The sequence below is a fragment of the Dasypus novemcinctus genome, chromosome 7 (genome assembly GCF_030445035.2).
Source record: "Dasypus novemcinctus isolate mDasNov1 chromosome 7, mDasNov1.1.hap2, whole genome shotgun sequence".
NCBI classification, from domain to species: Eukaryota; Metazoa; Chordata; class Mammalia; order Cingulata; family Dasypodidae; genus Dasypus; species Dasypus novemcinctus.
Window position 1 is genome coordinate 58,446,294 of NC_080679.1, and position 17,267 is coordinate 58,463,560.

Here is a 17,267-nt window from a genome sequence, read left to right on the forward strand (position 1 = left end):
CAGAAAAAGAAAAGAATGGAAAAATTGGAACAGGTCTCAGGAAACTGAATGGCAACACAAAATGTGCAAACATTCACATTATTGGTATCCCAGAAGGAAAAGAGGCAGGGAAAATATTTGATGAAATAATGACCAAAAACTTCTCAACCCTTAGGAAAGACATAAATATAGATATCCAAGAAGAACAACACATCCCAAACAGAATGAATCTGAAAAGACTTACTCCAAGACACCTACAATTCAGAACATCAAATGCCACAGATAGAGAAGATTCTTAAAGCAGCAAGCAAAGAGTGAGGTATCACATATAAGGCAAGTGCAGTAAGACGAAATGCTGATCTCTCACCAGAAACCATGGAGGCAAGAAGGCAGTGGCGTGATATATTTAAGGTTCTGAAAGAGAAAAACTGCCAGCCAAGAATCCTTTATCTAGTAAAACTGTCCTTCAAAACTGGGAGTGAGTTTGTTTTTACAGGCAAACAAAAACTGAGTCTGTTATCAAACGACTGGATTTACAAGAGATACTAAAGGGAGTTTTGTAGTCTGAAAGGAAAAGGCAAGGGTAAGAGACTTGGAGAAAAATGTTGAAATGAAGAATATTAGTTAGGGTAACTAAAAAAGCAAAAAGCCAAACAACAGTAAGATATAACAACAGAAAGTCCAAGGATATAATGGATGAAGTAAGTAATGTTTTTACAGTAACAACATTAAATGTGATTGGATTAAACTCCCCAATCAAAAGACATAGACTGGCAGAATGGATAGAAAACATATATGTCATCTATATGCTATTTACAAGAGACTCACTTTAGATGCAAGGACACTATCAGGCTGAAAGTGAAATGTCGGAAAAAGAAATTCCATGCAAATAGTAACAAAAAATTAGCTGGAATAGTGATACTAATATTGGACAAAATAGATTTTAAATGCAAAACAGTTAGATGAAGAAGGGTATTATATATTAATAAAAGGGGCAATTCACCAAAAAGAAAAAACAATCAGAAATATTTATGTACCTAACTTGGGTACCACAAAATACATGAGACACTCACTGACAAAACTGAAGGGAGAAATAGATGTCTCCACAATAACAGCTGAAGACTTCAATATACCACTATCAATATTCGATAGAATATCTAGACAGAGGATAAATAAAGAAATAGAGAGCTTGAATAATATGATAAATCAACTAGACCTAACAGACATATATAGAGCATTATACCCCAAAACAGTGAGATATACATTCTTCTCAAGTGCTCATAGATCCTTCTCCAGAATAGACCATATGTTGGGTCACAAGACAGGTTTCAATACATTATAAAAGACTGAAATTATGTAAAACACTTTCTCTGATCATAATGGAATGAAGTTGGAAATCAATAACAGACAGAAAAAGGAAAAATTCAAAATATATGGAGATTAAACAATGCACTCTTAAATAATCAGTTGGTCCAAGAAGAAATAAAACCTTTGACTGAATTTTGGATTACTAAAATTATAAGGATCTAGAAAATACTGATTCACACAGATAATTTTATTGTAGATCACATTTATTAATTTAAAATAATTTCCTCTCTTAGTGTCTTTAAAGGATTATGTTATAAAATTATTATAGCAAACTCAAAATGCAATTGAGGGGAGTGGGTGTAGCTCAGTGGTTGAGCACCTGCTTCCCACGTATGAGGTCCCAGATTCAATCCCCAGTACCTCCTAAAAATAAAGCAAAAAAAAAAAACAAAAACAAAAAATATATAAAATATATATTAAAAACTGTAATTGAGTCATAATCATGGAATCTTTGGAAATTGTTTCATTTCAAAATACTGAAAAAGTATACATATAAGTTTAACAGCATTGTTTAGCAGAAAAAATATTACCTTCAGAATAGAGAAAAATGGGTTCTCTTTCTCACTTTCAATATCTACATGATCTGAAGAAAAGTACATATTATCTGGAATTTAAAATTTTTCTTAATACCAAAGGTGGATTTCTACAAATACATTCAACTTTAACAAATAAACATGTTTCAACAATAAACATGTTTTCATGTCTTTAAAATGGGATGAATAATACTAGTATTTACTGGGCTCTTTTGAGTATAGTGCCATAGAAAAAGCAGGCTGCATTATTTAGGGAGAACAGAGATTCTCAACAATTCACCAACAGCTGGTTGAAATTGACTCTACTTTCATTCCAGTAAATGAACTGGAAACAATTGATACTGAGCTGACTTTTGAAGAGCAGACTATATGGTGCTAGAGATTAATCTGAGGATTTGGAACAACTCATCTTTAGGTTGTCCTCCTGAGATGGATGTTAAGGAGATGCTTGAGGAATCCATAGGTCTGGAAACTGAAGAAGCAGATGTTTAAATAGAGTCATATAAAGTCAATGCCTCTAAGTAGCAAAGTCACAGAGAATCTCCACCTCTCTTGTGTCTTATCACAAGCTAAGAGTTTTATTACAGTTTTTACTCTGTATGTCCTGAAAATGCCTTGGAAAGAAAAGGTAATTTTCTCAGTAACAGTTGATAAATCAATTTCTTTTTCATGTGCGTCAGAGATTTTTTAAATCAAAAGTCCCCTCAGAAATTAACATGGATATTAATAATATTTTATTAAAATGATCAATTTAATTTTAATGACTGGTTCATTGAGATTCATTTCAAAGGTAAATGTGGGGAAGCGGATGTGGCTCAAGCAGTTGGGCTCCCATCTACCGTACAGAAAGTTCAGAATTAGATGCCCAGGGCCTCCTGGTGAAGGCAAGCTGGCCCAAGCGGAGTGTTGCCCTGTGCAGGAGTGCTGGCCCACGTGGATAGCTGGCACAGCAAGATGGTGCAACAAAAAGAGACACAGAGGAGAGAAAATAAGAAATGCAGCAGATCAGGGAGCTGAGGTGGCACAAAAGAATGATCACTGCTCTCCCACTCTGGAAGGTCCCAGGATCAGTTCCCAGACCACCTGATAAGAACACAAAATCTTAAAAAAAAAAAAGTAAATGTGCACATATTTCTATTAAATACAGACAACATATCAGAGTTTCATAATTTAAAGTGAAAAGCTATTTTGAAATAGATTTTCTATTATTAAATTTCATGCTTGTCAAATAACAAATGAAACATCAAATTGACTAAGGCTATTTGAATGGATGAAGGAGTTGAGAGAGAATTCTATCACTAAGTTCTAGATATGAATTTCATATGCATATATATGAATGTATATACACATTACAGAGAAATCATGATATATACAAATGTTTATTTGTATATATGTATTTATATATATATATATACATGTACTTAATGAAATATATGTATCTGCACAAGCATGACAACTGAATTTGTTCTTGTGAATTAACCAATCAATGTGCCTAAATTTATTGTTTCAGAAGGCCTTTGATAGGAAGTAATTCCATGGTTAATTTAGTCGTTAATCAACTCTTTAAAAGAAAATTGATTGATCTGACTGAAATTCTAAAAGACTTTAGAGAAATTTTAAAAGGAAGAAATACAATATTTAAAGGATAAAGAATATGAGGGATAAAGTAAACTTAAAAAGAAAAGACAGATTAGGGCAAGAAAATAATGATTTGTTTGGAGAGGTTACTTAGTGCTTATCCACACTGTGAATGAATTTTTTTAGAACAGAATTTTTGGCTAGCAAAAAATGTAAAGAAATGTAAATAAACTATTAAAATGAGGTGGTAATTCAACATTTTTTTTTCCTTAGAATAAAAATTAAATAAAGAACAGCTTCTTAGCTATGGGCCGGTGTTTTCCCAAAATGGAAGCAAAAAGAGGCTAGAATATATTTCTAAAAAAGCATAGTTCTGATTTTCCTTTGTGCTTCCACTCTTCAGCTCTGCTTTTCCCTCCATCTCAAATGTTCTTGTCCATATTAAGCATGCCTTTGACAGCTTTGCTTTTCCACAAAACAGCTATTCCCTTCTCAGATTCTCTGTATATTCTGTTACACAATTTGAAATAAAGATCCTTTGAATTCTCATTTTAAACAATTGTTTCCATGGAGTCAAACTTTCATTACAATTGGATACATTCATCTTTTGTAAGAGAACAGTTTTAAATAAAGAGAAAATAATAAAAATTATAACAAGAGTATAGTTGAATAAATATGAACCAATTCTCCATAGCGGTGTGCTTTTTTTTTTTTTTTTTTTTCTGTTTTGAACTATTTATTAGTCAGGGTTCTTCACGGAAACAGAACCAAAAGGAGAGATCTGGAAATATTATCAGGTTTTTATAAGAATTTTCTCACATGACTGTGGGGATGCACAAGTCCAAATTCCAAGGTCACAAGCTGGGAATTCCAGTGAAGGTTTCCAATGAATTCCCCAGGAGAGTCTTGCTGGCTGAAGTAGAGTTGAAATTCTCTCTTCTGACTGTTGAAATCATCATTTCTCCTTTTAAAGCTTTTAACTGATAGGATGAGACTTCTCTCATTGTTGAAGGCAATTTCCTTATTGAATGTAGATGTAATCTGCCATAGATGCAATCAACTTACTGATGATTTAAATTCATGAAATGTCCTCACAGTAACAATTAGTCTAGTGCTTGCTTGACCAAACAATTCTACATCAAAACCGGGCCAAGTTGACATATGAACTTAACTATCACAAATTAGTTAGAAAAAATTACACTATATTGTTTAGCGTTAGGAAAAATGTTAGATTAAATCTTCTTTCCTGCTGGCTGACAAAGCTCACCTGAGCTATTTCTGTAATTTTCTGCCACAGGAAGTAAATGACAAAGAAACAACTGGATAATGCTAACAAACAGCTAGCTTGAGCAAACATGTAACAAAACAACAATTCTTTAAAATTCAGTAAGCCATGCATCTAGTATTACCTGACATTCACAATTAAACAGCCATGTCATATTATAAGACATAATGGAAAAAGGAATTTTTGCCATCATGAGAGATGAAGAAATTGACAGTTTTGATAGAACAATAAAAACAATATTGCATTTGTATAATGTTATACATATTTTGATTGCATGAGTACCCAATGTCCTGATTTTACAATTTTACAGTGGCATTAAACTTTTAAGAATTTTGAAAAATCTCCTCATGTAAACAGAGGCCCAGGTCCCCAAAACTTTTTCAAAAAAAGAATATATACTTTTTCAAAAACTTTGCCTTCACCATTGTGACTTGACATTTATTTGAGAATGAATAAAGCCTACTAAACTTTAAAAACAGAAGTTCAAACAATGTTTATCCAACTATATCTGATTAAACGCAGTAAATAATGATCATGTGTTTTTTTTATTCCCCTTTTCATCAAAAGTTTTATATTTAAGTGTTTGCTAGCCTGTGGCTTGTCTTCATGTCAGGTAAATCCTGTGTCTGATTATGACTGATAATCTCCTTTCCTGGGATATAGGACACAAAGCCCACAAAATTGACACAGCAGCGACTGATGCCAATTTTCTGATTGTCAGTCCATCTCTTCCATCACAAGAGTAAAAAGCACAAAATTGTTAAGAACAAAAAGGATATCAATTGAGTCCAGAAACTGAGTGTCTAGCCTGTGATTTCTTGTAATCAAACTAAGATGAGAATAGGCTGGTGTCCTCTTACTTTACTTGTTCCAGTCACCTTAGATAACCTCTGGTAGGCATTTCACATTTTTAAAAACATTCTCTTGATATATAATTTACATACCACAGATTTCCTCCATTTAAATTGTATAATTTAAATTCCATGGTTTTACTTTCAAAATTGTGTAACCATCACCATAATCTAATTGTAGAACATTTTCATCACACCAAAATGGCCACACTTCCCCCGACAAAGGAAAACTAGAAAAAAGAAGGCAAGAAGGGCAGAGAGAATTTACTTTTAACTGAAAATGGTTGGACATTTCATCTTTAGTGTTATCTTGGGGTATTTTGAAAAAGAAAAATAATTTCTAATACATACTCTTTTTTTCCAAGGGCATACTGCAGTTTCTTCTAGTCTTTGATTCTCCATTGCAAACACCTTTTCCTATGATTTGTTTTAAGCTCACAAAGGATTTGCACAGATGTTAAAATTTCCTTCAAAGCTACTTTTCTTTTAAATTTGCTAGGGCAGCAGAATAAGGCAGACACACTCTCCGGATTATCACTGACTCTTCAAAGAATCAACCTCAAGGAATTATCATTAAACTCTTCAGAATCTTCGGTTATATTTCACAGACAGAACTATACAGCCTGTGGTCATCTGCGATAAATCGCTTTATTATTTAGATGAATTAGATTTCATCAAAGATCACTCCACCTAGTCTTGAGGCAGAAACTATAGTAAATTTCATGCCATGGTCTTTATAAAAAGTCCCTCAGATGTGCCCTTTGCTTGTGACTATGAAATACATAATTTCTTTAGGTTATCCCTCTCTCCATCAGAAGCTCCAAAAGATTACCTGGAAGAATCCTCAAGAATCATATCTCTAGTTAGGAGTTTTAGTTATTTGTAAACTTATTCTGGTTCTGAGAAATTAAAAAAATAAAATAAAGTGAACTTTGTCCAAGTTCTTACATTCTGCCAGAAATCATCCTTTAAATGAATGCATAATAACATCTTAAGATATGTATCACATGATAACATATTTATTCTTGATATAACATTATTCCATAGAGCCATAAATTAGAATTTGGGACAGAAGAGCTGGAAAGGATCCTCAGACATCATTGATAAACACTGTGGAATTCCATCATATAATTAAAAAACAGCCATGGAAACTAGTTGCACTTAAGAAATTATAAATTACTCTAATTGTATAAAGTTGGTTTTATGAAGAAACCAGAACTATTTCTGTCATTGTATGATTTTAAAAGATTTCAAAAGATTGTGCATAGGTTAAATAACACGAAAATTAAAAGTATCTTCCTGTTGCAGATTTTATTCTAGAAAAGAACAAAATTATGAGCCCTGATATATTTCAAAAACTTCTATTAATGATTAATAATGATGAATTCTCAGGGGAATTGCCAAGTTACTGACATATTTAGCCTTTCCTGCTTCAGCATTCTTTTAAGCACTCTAGGAGGTAAGGCATCTTATTTTTCAAATCCTTCACTTAGTTCTTGACAAATTAAGCTCTAGAAACCCACAAATTATGTTTTTCTTCCAGTGAAGATTATTGAAGTGTTATGATTAAGAATAAGTGTCTGCTGGCTAGAATCATACTAATAAATAACAAAAATTATTTGTTAAATGGTGACAGAGCTATAGTCAGTATTACAATTTAAAGTGCATTCATGCAGCATCTTTGTAAAGAAAATGAGAAAATTTTCATTCAATAAAGTAGATATATAACAAAACCTGGTCACCAAATAGAAGTAAATAAAAACCAATCAATCATTTAATCACTCTATAAATATTTTTTCCGTATGAAACAGCACCAATCATTTTAATAGATTAAAGTAAATTTAGTTTTTTAGTAACCAAATTGAAATAGGAATATTTGCTCCAAATGCAATAACCCATTTGTATAACACTTGTCCCTGAAATATTTATTTTAAAATTTAACTGTAATTGAAACATAAGATACGGATTTAAACAATAGTATTTCTCTTTTATTTGACAGAGAATTTTAGAATGCCAAAGAAACATATATTTTATAAGCTTAGCTCTCTCAATAAATAGCCTACCTTTAAATTAGTAATAAATGAATCTTTCAATCATTCAGTCCCTTATTCAAACAATATTTGCTGAGGATGTTTATTGTGGCTAGCATTACTATAGGAGTGAACAAGAGAGCTCAAACCCGTGCTCTAATGGAGTTTATATATAATCAGGAAAGACAGATATTGGGAAAAATAATTGCACACATAATGACAATTTTTTAAAAAGAAAAAACATTTAAAAAAAACAGCCATGGGGACATAAGAGAATACAACCTAGTATAGAAAATAAAGGAGAGCTTTCCAAGGAAGTAACGTTTAAGCTAAAACTTGAAAGATCTACATGAAAGTTTACCAAGCAGAAGAAACATGGTGTGCCGAGATTTGAAGGTGTGAAAAGCAAGGTGCTCAAACCAGTGAAAACTGATCAGTAAGAAAGAGGCAAGGTAAACACGGGAGAGTGTGGCAGTTTGAATTACGTTCTGCAGGAAAAAAAAAAAAAGTGTTCCTAATCTTATTACTGGAAGGCTTATAGAGAAGGCCTGGGGTGGGGGGGGCGGCGCGGAACAAAACAAGGAGAGAAGTAGGAAGTCAAAAGTCAAAGGTCAATGGAACCCAGAGGAGACAGGAGACTTTTCCTGTGTGACAGGAAAGCCAAGGAATGGAGTGTGGAGAGCCAGCCCAAGAACACCAGTCTTTGGGTGACACCTATATTTTGGGCTTATGGCCTCAAAATCATGAGCCAATAAATTCCTCTTGTCTAAGGTAACCCATTGTGTGGTATTTTTCCATAGCAGCCTGGAAATTAAGACAGAGGGTTACACAGATACGGACAAGAAGAAAGGAGATCGTAAATAAACTTGTTGGCCACGTTAAGCCTTGAAATGGGAAGCAACTGAATTTGGCTGGCAAAATAATCCCAGAATTATGACTTTATCAGGAGTGTAATGTCCCGGAAGTGGATGTGGACAGTGTGTAGAGTTCTAGAGAAGAGCAATAAGTCTTCCAGTTAACGAAATGATTGGTAATCTACCCAAAGATATAAAAGTGAACGGAACAAATGGTGATGCTTCAGCATTTAAATATAGAACTGGGTTAATCGCAAGTAAACACTTTAAAATGTTTTAAAATATTTATTGAAGATGAAAAGAAATACTTGAATAGTTCATTGAGCTTGCCATATCTCTATTGTTTTCTTGTCAAATTGAATTACATAAACCCCCATCCAACAACATAGAGTCAAAGCAAAAGAGAGGTCAATGATAAGCAAAGTAAATTCTAAAAGGCACTAAAAAGCAAATAGAAAACTGGGTAAAATCTGCATAGAAGACATTGAAAATTTTGTCCAAACAACTTGTGAATATGAAATAGCTGAACATCATAACATCAGGCAGCTCTTAATAGGCTTTATCTGTTAGGTACTGAGAAAAAAACAAAAACAAAATACTTTGAGGGGGAAATGTCTCTCAGTATTAGAGTATTGGAGGAGAATTATTATGAAAAAATTAACCAATTTTCAGTCAAAAAGGCCTGAGTTGATCTATGACTTCAGTGTTGTATTTGCTGAAAATTTGGGTGGCAATTTACTTAATCCTTCTTGAACTCAGTTTTCTAATCTACACAATGGAAAGTATGGTAACTTCCTCATAAAGTGAATAATTTTGAAGTATTAAATGAGTTCCTACATACAGCTTATGAAAATACTAAGTATAATAGTAGCAGGGACAAAGTAGGGATTAAAGAAGGCGAGTTTTAATATATTAAATAACTCATATTATTGTCTTTATTCCTGTATCACATCAAATCATAACTGCTTATTACTGAAATAGTTTAATTCTGTACTGCCAAAGACACTGATGAACTAGCCTAATTTAGAAGAACAAAGGAATTGGGAAGAACAAAGAATTCCAAAAGATTTTGAATTTCTTCAGTATTACACTGATGCCTATCAATGGAAGAGGAAAAAAGATGTCCAATATCCCTTCCAACACTAACTTAATGGTTTTGTTCAGAATGAAGCATTAAAAGTATGGCTGGAAAGCTGTCAGACTTGAGAATAATAGTTCAAATAGCAAAAAAACAAACAAACAAACAAAAAAAAAACCATTTTATCTAGGTTTGGAAATAGAAAGAAACAAGCCTGTGGAAAAAGCCTAAAAGTCCACAATAAAACCTTGGAAAAAAATCAGTGGAATTATTTGGTTACTGTATAAAGACTTCCAAAGCTCAGAAAATAGGAAAGCATTCTTTATACCCTGCCATACAAATAGACACATGTATCCTGCCCTCTATTTCCAGACTACATCTCAAGTCATTATAAAACCTAACAAACTAGAGTGTCATGTGCTACCTTTAATAGTGGATCCAATTTATTCCCTAAATGAGGAGTGGGCAGGGGATGAATATGTACACTCTTCTTTACTCCCTAGCTTGAACACGCTTTTTTTCTTTCAGTCATTATATTTCCACAGCACTGTTTATACTCTTCTTGAGAAGTGAGGATAAACATTATGTTCAAACTCCATACAGGAAAAAACCTGTATTTCCTGATGTAGACACTACACTTATCAGAAAATGGCTTACTGAAATTCTGGATATGATACCAATTAAGATTTAAATATTTTCTCTGATTTTAGCATTGAAACATTTGGCTGTGTTAGATACATAAATTAGACTATATTATAAATTTAGAATCACAGGGCTAAAACAAAGAAAAGAAGAGAGAATTCTCAAAAATGTGGTTTTGTTTTGAAAATGTATCCTTTATCTTCATTCCTGATTTTGAACACTATTTCTAAGTTTTTAAATGTATAGTGGAATTTTAGGTTAAATATTTCTCATTTATGCTTTGGTCTGGGTGAAATGGTAAAAGAGTAATTTTTTTTTCTTTCCTTTTATATTTTAGTTTGCTAGGCTGCCGAAATGCAATATACCAGAAATGGGTTGGGTTTCACAACTGGAATTTATTAACTTACACGCTACAGTTCTGAAGTTGTGAAAATATCCAAATCAAGGTGCCATCAAGCCATGCTTTCTCCTGGAAGACCAGCTGCCTGTGATCCTGGACTCCTCTGTTACATGGTAAGGCACATGACTGCATCTGCTGGTCCCTCCCTTCTCTCCAGGTTTCTGTGCTTCAGCTTTTTGCTTCCAGGTTTCTTTCTCCTTCTGTGGCTTTTTCTGAAGTTCATTCTCTTATAAAGAACTCCAGTGAAAGGATTAAGACTCACCCTGGGTCAGGCCTTACTGAAGTAACTGAATCAAAAGGTCTCACCCACCATGAGTCCAGACTTCCAGGAATGGACTAACTTAAGAACATAATCTTCTGGGGTCCATCAGCTTCAAACCATCACACTTTCATTTTGTTTCAAATTGAAAAGTATAACTTTGACTGAATTGATAGTTTATCCATATCTTTCTGAGTGTCTTAACACTTTTGACACTTAAAGTCTTGGGCCATGGATCCCATGTACAAGACTATTTTACCCTGGATTCAATACTCAGCTGGGTGACCCTAGGTAAATTACCTAAACACTGCTTGTTTACTCCTGTGTAAAATGAGGGCAATAATAGTAGCTACCTAGTAGAATTCTTGTGATGATTAAATTAGAACATCAATATAAAACCTTTACAAATATTAGCAATTGTTATCTTTAAATGGGTTAACTTTAGATGTTTCAAGCTGAAATAACTTCATTTCTCACTCATGCCAGTTTGCTGTAGTCATGGTATAATGCTCTTCTACATATGTAATATTGAGGTGGCACTGAATTTAATACGTGATTTTGTATTACAGTTACTATATATACATTTTATATTTTTTAATAGGCTATAAGCCTTAAAAGGGATATTTTACTCATTTTATATCCCTTATAATGCATACTACATAAAACAGATATTACCTAAAGCATAGCTGTCATTCCTGCCCTCTATCCTATTGTCCCACTTTATTTATATCACAATTCTTAGTGAAATTTAGATGCAGGTTGCTTTTGTTTTTAAATTTACATTTAGTTACATATACATTGTTTATATTACATATATGTTCTATTGACATTATTGATACTATAGCTATGCACTGTTGCATCATTACATTATATTGCAACAGCAAATTTTTTTCATTTTTTATTTATATTGTGTGTATATGTAAAAATGCACTTGTTCTTTTCTTTTCCTTTTATTTTTGCTAATGGCTTAGAAATTAAACATTCTACATGTGTATTATCATACCACCAAATTACCCTTAAATGTTTAACATAACCACTTTTATTTTTTAAATCTCTATAGTTAATTAGCATACATAAATGCTCTGAACAAGCTCTTACTCTATCCTGCAGATGGTATTCTATTCCCTTGCCCAACTATTTATTCTCCCTTTCTCTAAAGACAATAAAGTCTGGAATTTATTTGCTATTAGAGTTTATTTTATATAATATTTGGATATTTCTAAATAATTAAAATTTAATGGTTTATTTTTTGAATGTCTGTTTTATCCTTAATTCTTGGAATCCAATTCCTCTTGGATCCATTTATTTTACTCTGCTAGAGTACACTCTTTATTAATTAATTTCACAGCTACTCTGTAAGTGGTAAATTTTCTGAATTCTTGCAAGTCACCTTCAAAGATGAATGACAGTTTGGCTAAGTATAAAATTCTAAGGTCAGTTTCCTTCCAACTTTAAAGACACCATTTCCTTATCTTTTTACTTCCAGTCCCAGAGTTACTTATGAAAATTCCACAGATTCTTGTTCCTTTAAAGGCTATCCTGAATGCTTTTCAAACTCTTTTTTGCATTACTGGTATTCTCAATTTTTATTTAGTGATTAATGACTTTTTAATTTTATATTTATGTATTCTGCTTAGCACTTGGTTGGATCTTTTAAACAGGGCATTTAAGTTTTTCATGCCAGTATCTGCTCTGTTATTTCTTTGAATACGGAACTTAAAAAATCTCTCAAACTATATTCTCCCATATAAATTCTTGCTGGAAGCATATTATACCTTCCGGATAAAGTTTCTTTATTTTTTTTATTTTATAATTTTCAAAATTTTATGTTGTACTCATTGTTAGGCAAATTCCTCAGTTTTATATTTCAGATAATTAAATTATTGACTTTTATTTTCATGACCATCATTTAAATTCACTTGATCTCTGCCTGATTTTCTTATGCAAACAATAACTCTCACATCCTTCTGCTATTATAGTATGAATTGCACTCTGCTTATTTTATTAAGTCTTGCTACTTCATTGCTATAGTCTGTCTTCAGTGAGAGTAGGGGAAGTGTGAGGCATGCTGAAGAAAGGGAAGCATTGGTAGTTTGTGTCCTGAGTATGAGTTCCCCAATTGCCCTCAATATTGCTAATCATCTGAACACTTCCTTTTTTTTTTCTAATCCAAATCCAAATCATCATTGCTAACACCTAAAGCAGACACCTTAGTAGATGCTCTCAGGACCACAGAAGATAAATGGGGTTTCTGCAGATATGAGCTACTTGACAGCTCCTCTGCTATACTTGTACTCATAACTTCTCACAGAGTCCTGAATAAGCCATGTCTGAGTATGGAGCAGTCTTGGCACCATGCCTATCTTTAGTTAGTCATTCTTTCCTGTGCGTACGGTGAGTGACACTGTGGCTGATATTGTGGCTGATACTATTTGCTTTTTGGCTTTCTTATCGTTTTTGGCTACTAAGGTCTCTGTGTCTTGTTTTCTAGCATAGATCTCAAACTGAATTAGATATGACATATTCATTTTCTATTTGATTCAGGGATTTGAGTTGAATGTGGGAGAATACTGTATATGCTTGGACTATCATATGAAACAAATCTGTAATTTTCTTCTCAAAAAATAGTTTAATATCAAGCATAAGATTATATTATAAAGAAGTATATTAAAAGCTCTTTTAATAACTGTATTACACTGAACTCTTTTGCTATTTTTAATTAATTTTAGCTTAATGTACAAAACTAATGTATTTCCCTCTGATTTTAAAGATACTATCTTCATCCTTTCTAATTATACAAAATAAGATATTTAACTTGGAATATCTTTCTGAAAATACATTGTTAAAAAATATATAAATAAAGGTGTAAACTGAAATTTAGGTGGGAAAAGAGCTAAGGGAACCAAAATGAATTAAATATGAAGATGGTGGAAGGAAAAAAAGTATAAGAGATGAAATACATAAAATGTCTAGTACAGAGCTGAATGTCAGATTGTCCCACAACAGGATGACAAAGGAATACTGACTAGGTGTCTTGATTTTTTTGGTTTGAAATACCTTTCTAATGTTAATATATGCTTCATACAGGAGAGTGTAGTGGATAGAATAAGAACTCCATTCAGATTCTAATCCTAGCTCTGACGTCTCATCTTGGGTAATCCATTTTACCACTTTGTGCCTAAAGGTTATCGTTTATAAACTGAGTTCCAGCCCCAAAATTTCCCTTAGGATTAAATATGTTAATCTGTACTGAAGGCTTAGAACAATAACTGACATACACTATACATTATGTAAGTTTCCATTATTATTAATGCTGCGAAGTATACTCTGGCAGATTCTTTTTTTAATTTTTCTTTCTTTTTAAATAAGTTGTGAGTTTAGAGAACAATAACACATAAAATAGAGGATTCCATAAACCATCCTACCACCAGCACCTTGCATTGGTGTGGAACATTTGTTAAAACTGATGAAAGCACATTTATATAAATGTACTATTAATTAAAGTCCATGGCTTAAATTAGGGTTCACTGTATAGTATAGTTCCACGGATTTGTTTTTCATTTTTATTATGTTCCCATACATACAATCTAAATATCCCCCTTTTATCATATTCAGATATATATTTCAGTGATGTTAATTGTGTTCACAATGTTGTGCTACCATCACCACCATCCAATTCCAAACCACTGCTATCATTACAAATAAGAACCCTATACATTTTAATCTTCAACTTCCCACTCCCTATCCCTATCCTGTCCCCTGATTATCTATATTCTAAATCTGACCCTATGAATTGGCTTATTCTAATTTTTCAAATCAATGAGATCATGCAATGTTTGTTCTTTTGTGTCTCACTTATTTCACTCAAATTGATGTCTTCAAGGGTCATCTCTGCTGTTGCATGTATCAGGACTTCATTCCATTTAACATCTGCATATAATAGTCCATTGTGCATATATGCCACATTTTATTTATCCATTCATCAGATGATTGACCTTGGGTTGTTTCCATCTTTTGGCAATTGTAAATAATGCTACTATGAATGTGGGTATGCAAATAACCATTCAAGCCTACAATTCTTTTGGGTATACAAGTAATAATGTGATTGCTGGGCCATATGGTAGTGCTATGATGTCCATTTATCTATTTTCCTCTTTTGTTTCTTGTGCTTTGGGTGTAAAGTCTAAGAAACCATTACCTAACACAAAGGCCTGATGATGCCTCCCTATATAGTCTTTTAAGTTCCTCCTTTTTTTTCCTTCTTGCAAATGGAATCCAGTTTCTCCAGAACCATTTGTCAAGGAGATTATTCTTTCCTTATTGAGTGGTCTTTGCCACCTTATCAAAAAATCAGTTAGCCATAAATGTGAGGATTGATTTCTGACCTCTCAATTCTGTTCCAGTAGTCTATATGTCTGTCCTTGTGCCAGTACCATGCTATTTTGATTACTGTGGCTTTGTAATAAGTTTTAAGATCAGGAAGTGTTAATCCTCCAATTTCATTCTTTTTCAAGATGGCATTAGCTACTCAAGTCCACTTATCCTTCCATATAAATTTGATGATTGACTTTTCCATTTCTGCAAAGAAGGTTATTGGAATTTTGATTGGGAATGCACTGAATCTATAAATTGCTTTGGGTAGTACCGACATCTTAATGATGTTTAGTCTTCCAATCCATGACCACAGAATAGCTTCCCATTTAGATCTTTTCCAAATTATTTTTAGCAATGTTTTTTAGTTTTCTGTGTACAAGTCCTTAACATGCTTATCTAGATTTATTCCTAGATAGTTGATTCTTTTAGTTGCTATTGTGAAAGTAATTTTTTTCTTGATTTCTTCTTCTGATTGTTCAGTGCTTGTGTATAAAAACATTTCTGATTTTTATGTGTTGAACTTGTACCCCAACACTTTACTGAATTCATTTACTAGCTCTAGGAGCTTTGTTGTGGATGTTTAAGGATTTTGTACATATAGGATCATCTGTAAATAGGAAGTGTTTTACTTCTACCTTTCTAATATGGATCCTTTTATTTCTTTTTCTTGCCTAGTTGGTCTGGCAAGAACTTCCAGTACAATGTTAAATAACACTGCTAACTGGGCATTCTTGACTTGTTCCAAATCTTAGAGGGAAAGCTTTCAGTCTTTCACCATTAAGTAGGATATTAGCTGTGGGCTCTTCATATATGCCCTTAAACTTGTTGAGGAAGTTTCTATTCCTAGATATCTAAGTGTTTTTATCCAGAAAGAGTGGTATATTTTGTCAAATGCCTTTCTGCATTGCAATACTTGTGTTTTTTTCTTTCATTTTGTTAATGTGATGAATTACATTTATTGATTTTCTTATGTCAAACCAACCTTGCATACCAGATGTAAATCCTATTATACCATATGTATAATTCTTTTAATGCACTATCATTGCCTTTGTCTGGGGTAGCTTGAAAAACTAGCGATCCTCAGAGCCAAGACTCAGTGATGCAAATTCACTAATTAAAAGCCACGATCAGTAATCAGCCATGCACACTGCTGTTCTTGGGGAAGAAGATTTTTACATCTCTTTTTTCACCAATCTCTAGCCAAAAACTGAACTCTGCAGTGGCCTGCCAAGAATGGGGGATGGGTGCCACTAGCTGAAGCATGGACAGAGTAATTTACAATTCTTTACCATAATTTAGTAGCCTCTCCTGGCTCTTCCCTGGATGTTGTACAGTGTTCTTCTGGCCTCTGGAATTTCAAAATAGTTGTTTCACACAGTTCTTGCCTGTTTAATAGTCATTTTGCTGGAAGGACTGAGTTCTGATGCTCCCTACTCTGTCAACTTTTCCAGAAGTCCACCACAATGGAAAATTCTTAATTCTCACTCAAAAGTTTGGAAAATCCCATTCAAGGATGAGGAAAATGTCCATAAACTCCAAGCAAATATGTTTTCCAGTTGAATTCTAGGTTTGTAGTCCTAATTAAGACATAATTTTGCATAGGGCAAACTTGTGAAAATATTCTTGGTATAGTCTAATTAAATGAAATAATAGATGCAAACTTGCTTGGAAAAAGTTAAAATTCCCATTGAAATATGTTTATTTTTTTTCAATTATATCTTCTATTATTGGCAATCTGTATTTTCTTATAAAATAATTTAACCAAGGGATATGTTTCTAGTATACATATTACTAGAATTTATTTAAGACTATTTATAAAGGAAGAGGGTCTGCTTATTACAGCAAGTAATAATACAGCATGCTTGCATTTTTCAACTTGCTCTAGCAGCAAAATTTTTATATTTCTTACCACATTAAGATCAGCAAAGAATTTTACTGGCAAGACAAAGCAGACAATATTCGTTAAGCAATTATTGAAACAAATACACAAACAAACAAACAAACAAAAAACAACTCCCACACAAGTGTTAAATGTT

General features: G+C 32.9%; 1 protein-coding gene across 9 annotated transcripts in view; it reads right to left on the minus strand.

The window, feature by feature from the left end:
• GULP1 (GULP PTB domain containing engulfment adaptor 1) overlaps positions 1 to 17,267 on the minus strand; it is a 313,380-nt gene that overhangs the window by 179,997 nt on the left and 116,116 nt on the right. The window lies entirely within an intron of this gene.